Source organism: Triticum dicoccoides, chromosome 1B (assembly GCF_002162155.2).
Source record: "Triticum dicoccoides isolate Atlit2015 ecotype Zavitan chromosome 1B, WEW_v2.0, whole genome shotgun sequence".
NCBI lineage: Eukaryota > Viridiplantae > Streptophyta > Magnoliopsida > Poales > Poaceae > Triticum > Triticum dicoccoides.
The window spans coordinates 309985-316970 of NC_041381.1; the positions used below are offsets into that span (position 1 = coordinate 309985).

Consider the following 6986-nt stretch of genomic DNA (forward strand, 5'->3'; position numbering starts at 1 on the left):
TCTTGGCCGGAGGCGGTCCTGCACCGAATCTGCTGTGGATCGCGGGGCACCGCCCGGTGGTGATTGCGCCGCCCTGTCTGCTGCGATGGTTCGGGGAAGAGTAAGAGGCCAACAGATAGAGCGATGGGCTTGTGTCGGGCTTCTTCGGTTACGGAAGACCAAAAAGGCCACTTCAGTTTTCACAGAGTCGATTCACACAGAAAAAAATAAAAGAATGTTGACATGCATGGTGAGTTGCATGATCAAATAAGTGTGTGATGATGTGGCAAGGCTGATGATGTGGATAGGGTGCATGTCAAGAGAAATAGAATAGTGGGGATCAACTATTTAGGTATTATAGAAACCAAGCTCTTTCTCAAGGGCACCTCTCAGCACACCATCACCACCACCACCATGAGCAACCACATAGACATGCTCCAGTGAAGAGAGGTTCTCCAGCCCAAACTGAAAATCACCAAATTTGCCTATTGCTTCTGCAGCATTAATAGCTAACTCCAGGATTTGGAGCTTTTGCAACGTTCCTTGTGCAAAAATGAAACCAATGGCTTCCATTGTTAGGAATAAACCGTGTGTGCGGATGTGCGTCGCGCGTGTGTGTGCGCGTTCGTGTCCGTGGTCACCAGCGTATGTGTGCGCGTGTGTTTGGGTCCGAATCAGGCCGGTTTGTTGCCAGGCATGTGATCGTGAGGCGAACGCGTTGGTGTGGAGCGGAAGCGTAGGCGCTGCGTTTCTGTTAGCTAAAAAGCTGGCTGATCTCGTGTTTGTTACGAGATGTGTGGTGCGTCCAGGTTGCGCCGGTAGCGTGCGTCTGCCTATTTAGGTCTATGTAGCTCGTGATTTGTTGACAGTTCGAGCTGGAGAAAAAACGCTGTTTGGCAGCGAGGCGTTCGTCGCCACAAAACACCTGTGCGTTTATTTTTCTTCTACCTCTGTCCCTGAAAATCAGTTCGTGCTATCTAGGGTTAGACCCAACATCCATACTCTCCATACGGAACCTTGTCAGAGACTGGAAGGGATAACCATTGTCAACGACTAACCTTTTAGCCGCGACTTTTTGGAAATACGGTACATTTATAGAGAGGTGACGCAGAGACGGCATGCTCCCAAGTATTTGGAGGTCTTCCTCTCTCAGTTCTCTTAATCCGATTTAAAGGGAAGAGATAGAGGGCAAGGTGGATATCGATTTTAGAAGCAATGTAGAGACCAGACTAGTACCCATGTCAACCAACACCAGTTGTCTTAGCTGAACAAAGGTCGATGACAGCCTTTTTATTTCGGTGGACCTTATGTCTAGCACTTGCAGAAGCTGTAGATTGCTGATCTCTTTCGGGATCTCAGTGATATATGTCCCTTGTAGACTCAGATACCTCAGATGAAATAAATTGCAAATATCCTTCAAATGATGATTACCCACTTCAGTACAACCACTTAAATCCAATGCACGTAGGACCAGAAAACCTGAAAGTGCTGACAACAAACTGAGGTCTTTACTGAACACATTAAGTGATCTCACATGGATCAGGCTGTTCATTGTTGGCATTTGCTGGACAACCTCTTCATTGCAGGTTTGGAGAGACAGTCGACGGATCTTACTTGGTAGGGACCTGGTCTGCTGACCACCCAATGTCGCGTGAAAGTTCTCCTCATTTGACAAGGAAGTGATAAGGTCAAGCACCATGTCATGTACACGGACAGAGCTCACCTTATTATCAATTTTGATATCCATTGGTTGGACCAAACTTTTGTTAATGAGCTCAGCAATGTAATCCTCTCCTACTTCATACAACCTCTTCCCCCACTCTTCATGAATGAATCCTTCACCTATCCATTTCCATATCAACTGTTTGGTTTTAATATCATAATCCTCTGGATACAAACTGAGATACAGTAAACAAGTCTTCAGATTTGGAGGCAGGTCATAGTAACGGACGTGGATTTTTAAAGCTTGGGTTTCTGGACACCCCTTATCCTTATCCTCCAATATTGCTTTGAGATCCGTACTAGACAACTAACTTGGTACATCAGATTTTCTCTTTTTTGTTTCTTCAAAATAGAACAACATATGAACTTCGAACTTTGCAAGACACCAAAACATTCTAAGTAGAATATTGGAAAAAACTTTCAGATTTTTTTTGTCAAACATAAATATACGAGATTAGATTTTTTGTATTAAAAAAGTACTTTTTAGTATTTATATTGCACGAAATTTTTTGAAAGTTTTTTCCCACATTCTAGTAAGAATGCTTTGTTGGGCTGCCAAGTTTGAAGTCCATACGTTGTTCTATATGGGAGAAACAAAAAAGACAAATGTACTTGCACGAATTGTGATGCAAAAATGAATGGCTAGATAAGAGGGTGTCCTAAAGCCTATGCTCTACAACATGTTTACCTCATAGTAACTCACATATAGTATCCTCCTCATGTCCATCAGGCCAGGATTATTTTCTAGCCCACAACCCATAGATTTCTACACCTTGTACCAATACGTATATGTATTTTCATGTTCCTTTTTACTAGCCAACATACTAGCCAGTGTAATGATAGCTAATGGTACTCTGCCACATTTCCCTAAAATGTTCTCACTTACTTTAGCCAACTGAATAGGAGGACGCTTGTCCCCAGTTCCAAATATAATAATTGTCTTGAGTCACTGCTAGAAAGAGGTTTAAGCTGATAAACACCACCAACTTCTTTAGCAACATCCATAATGCGAGTTGTTGCGATTACTCTGCTATCACATTCATTCTCAATCAGAGCACATCTAATACTTCTCCACACAGATTGATCCCATATGTCATCGACAATCAAATACTAAAGAGCTGTATATTAGTAAAGCTATTGTATAGAAGTAAAAATCAGGAAACTAGGGATGGTTGTAATACCCAGTAAATAACGTAACCCTAAAATGCACGTTTATGGGATTACAATGGCTCTTATGTAGAACGTTGCAAACCAAAAACCTAATGGGTAGAAAATAGAATTTGATCTAGTCCTAGTTTGGATGATCAGACTCAGTAGTTCGTTCACCTCCACTAGTAGAAAAAGGGCCTATTGTACCAGTCCGTAAGGCCCACTTGTCCCGGTTTTGAACCAGGACTAAAGGGTCGTTAATAAAGCCCTACCCCTTTAGTCCCGGTTCTTATACCAACCGGGATAGATGGGCCTCCATGTGGCCGCTGCGGCTTGCCCAGGCAGGGGGGCACCAACCGGGACCAAAATGCATCCACACGTCAGCAGTTCAGGGGCTACCATTTTTGGTTTTTTCTGAACCGAGGGGGGGGGGGTGTTTTGGGGGTTTTGTAGGGTTAATTTAGGTATATCATATATTGTGTTAATTAGCTAGCTAATAGAGAGAAGTGTCCTTTCTTATCTCCGTGCTTGGTCGACGCTACGTACTATACGTATAGAGAGGACTCGACACGCTAGCTAGTAAGCAAAGGAAGTACAGAAGATCGTCTTGAACATATGCATACAGAGATAAGTGATATACCTCTCCTTCTCCGAGAGATTGGTCAAACATCAAGTTTTCGTATATCTATCCGATGCTACTAGTGGCTACATATATACAATATAAGATATATTACAATCCCCTAATTAACCTCTCAACTCATATTCCACATATAGTATTCTCCGGCTTTATCGATGACATGCTTAAGAAAGAATCCCGCCAATTCGTCTTGAATTGCTTTCATGCGATCTTGTGGTAGGAGTTCATCCCGCATCTGCCACATCTAATTTCAAGAAGGGGATCAATACATATATATGAATGAAACTCAACACAAATGATGGTAATAAGAGAAAATTGTGAATATTATTGCTTACGCACTTCATATTGTTTTTTAGAGTAGCCCCGCTCACAGGTCGTGTGGCGGATGGACTCACAAATATAGTATCCACATTAATTAGTCCCGGGTTCCTGCCACAACCACTTTACAAGAAATAGAGGTCAATCAAATTGATAAGCAAGCATGCTAAATGGTATTGATGAAACTAGCGCTAGAATCACTGGGACATGTGCGGAACTAGCTAGTAGTACTTACTTTCGGGTGGATAAATCGCAGCTCCCCCGGCAGTCCCGGAGTTTGTGCGGTGAACTTTTTCCAAACCCTATCAGACAAAGAAAACAATTACTTGATATCAGGAAATGAATAAAGTTGCCGATATGCATGGTGCGATAATGATCGATTGAACTTACTTCTGAAGCATGTTAGTCATGTTCGCATATTCCTCGGGTTTTTTTCGTCTCGAGTCTAAGACGGTTACTAGTCCCTGCTCAAGCTTAATTTCTAGGAGAATATAGTCGAAGCTGCGCATGCATATGCATAAATCATCAATTACATTACTATAATTAACCTCGAGTAATAAGGGAAACCGAATATGCACAAGACAGTAACACTCACTTGAAGTTGTAAGGAAAGAGTATTATAGCTTTGTTTTGATTTTTTACCAACGATCGTAGCAAGTTGGCCTCGGTTTCTTTGGCATCAAATTAATCCGTATATTCATCTATGAGATTTGTGTTGATGAACCCAATATCACCGACTTGTCTTTTCTTGCATTCGGCGATCTTCAATCTGCATAATATAGTGAGGATAATTATATATACATGCAATGAAAGAGTTGAGCTATATATAGAGACTTAATGATAGAAGTATAGTACTTACAGATAGTAGCAAGTGGTCGTTAATTTATCGAGGGCCTTTTGATTGAATAACTGTAAGATCTCCTCAAATGGAAGAGACAACAGTTCAATTTCAACGAGGTCATGCTCCTCTTTAACTCTCAGCGTCAAAGTATCCTTCCCCCCAAACTCTCTACAGGTTTTCATGTACCAATCATGGAATCTTCGCATCATCGTTGTTAGAATAGTTCCATCTTTGACGAGAGGCTTCCCGTAATGGTATCTGAATTCGTCCACCTCCAAGAAATCATAATGTAAATCGTCGGGCAGGTAATCTCCAAGATTGGTATTGGGCAAAATCTCCGGATGATTAGCGATGATTGGTAGACACCTTGAGCGGGGTGCATGATTACTTCGCTTGTTCGCCGAGCTGGGCAATTTTTTTCCCAGCTCGTCTTTCTACTAACCTTCGATCACTGACAGTACTTCCCGACTGCTCCGCTTCGATATATGACCTTTCAATAATGCGCTCATAGTTGCCTTTTGGCGGAGACTTTGGTGGTTTCTTCAGGGCATCTATAGTGCGCATCGCTTTCACCGGATCTATCTTCTCCTCCGGAGGTGGATGTTTCTTTGCTTTCAGCCCTTCAAAGAACTCCCTCACTTGGGTTTGATAGATCTTCTCGTATGGTAACTTCTCTAGAGGCTGGAGAGATGGAACGAATCTATATTGTTGCCTCCCGCCTCTGGCTGTACTGCTAGACGCCGGAGTAGACTGAGTGGCTGCGGCTGTCTTCTTTCCTTGCTTACAAGGCGGCGGAGAAGGACTATGACACGCTGGAGCAGCCGGAGTGGCGGTGGGTCTCTGCCGCCTTTGCTGACGAGGAGGAGAAGGAGGAGGCTGGCTACTCGGGCGGGCCGGCGCAGGCGGAGAAGGAGGCGGAGTGCCGCCACGCGCCGGAGAAGGAGGCTGAGTGCCCTAATCACTCGCCGGAGGAGGAGGCGGAGGAGGAGGCGGAGTGCCGTGACTCGCCAGAGGAGGAGGAGGAGGAGGAGGAGGCGGAGGCGTCCTGTTCGGAAGGTTGATGAGCTCCTTCCGCCATAGGCATGGAGTCTTCAGAGCAGAACCCAGCCGAGTCTCCCCTTGACTGGTAGGGTGGTGAAGCTCGAGGTCCTCAAATCACTCCGTTATTTCGTCCAGCGTCACCCTAGCATATCCTTCTGGAATTGGACGGTAGTGAAAAGTTGCGTTGGGTTCAGGAGGTCGAACAGAGCCAACAACCACCTTGACTTTGAAGTTCTGCCATTGCGTCATAAGGTGGCAATGTTGAGACTCCGTGATAGCATCCACGTGGTAGCTAGCAGGAGCCATGAAGACAGGCTCCAGCTGAAGCAGCTTGGTGGAAGCCACGCTGCTTCCCCGCTGAGATGGCGGGGTAGCTTCGGGGGTAGCTTCGGCAGGTCGCTTGCTGCGAACTGCTTCTCGTTACTCTATCGCTAGTACTGTAGCCTGCTTCTTCACCCTATCCTTACAGACCATCGGTGTCGTTGAGAAATGACAAGACGGCATCACTTCCGGCTACGATTATGTCCCCCAACACCGCTTCTGTTGCTTCGTCTCGGGGGTGCTCCATAGTTTCTGCAAATATTTACAACATGGCAATTATTATCCAAACATGACAGATGGATATATTAGTGGCAAATGTAGAACAAGCTAGCTAATCACGATAAGGAATCATATTAGTGGCCTCGACGCTGCTTCTCTAGGGTTTGGGGTGGCCTCGGCAACACTTCAAGGGTTTGGGGTGGCCTCGACAATGCTTCAAGAGTTTGGGGTGGCCTGGACGGCAACGCTAATTTAACTTTGTAAATTTGGGTGGCCTCGAGAGAGTTTGTCGAGTAGGGGCGCGGCGGGAGGGGGTAGGAGACCGACATCGTTTTTTAGGGTTTGGGTGTCCTCGAGAGTTTTTGTCCTGCGAGAGGGCCGGGGGGTGCTCCCATGGTATAAGTTATCACGGTCGAGAGGGGGTATATATATCGACAGCCCATCACATGTCGAAGTTATCTGGGAGGGGGTTATATATATCGATAACGACGACATACATACATTCGAAAATAATGTTATAGGGGAGGGGGTATATCGACCCCCCCCTCGTGTTGAAGTTATCGGGAGGGGGTATATCGACAACGACATACTCTATTCCTTCTTCTTCTCGTTTTTTCTTCTTCCTCCTCTTCTTATTTTTTCCGATGTCCCCCCTCATGACATGTCCGAGCCCCCCCCCCCTCATGTAATGTCCTTCACCGCGGGTGCTCGATCGGTGCAACATGGACTCGATGGAAACACTTTATGAAAATGCGGTGG

The 6986-nt window shown here is 45.1% G+C and overlaps 1 pseudogene; it reads right to left on the reverse strand.

Moving 5' to 3' along the window:
- Nucleotides 1-327: 327 nt before the first annotated feature.
- The window catches only part of LOC119349908, a 17215-nt pseudogene continuing 10556 nt past the window's right edge, over nt 328-6986 (reverse strand).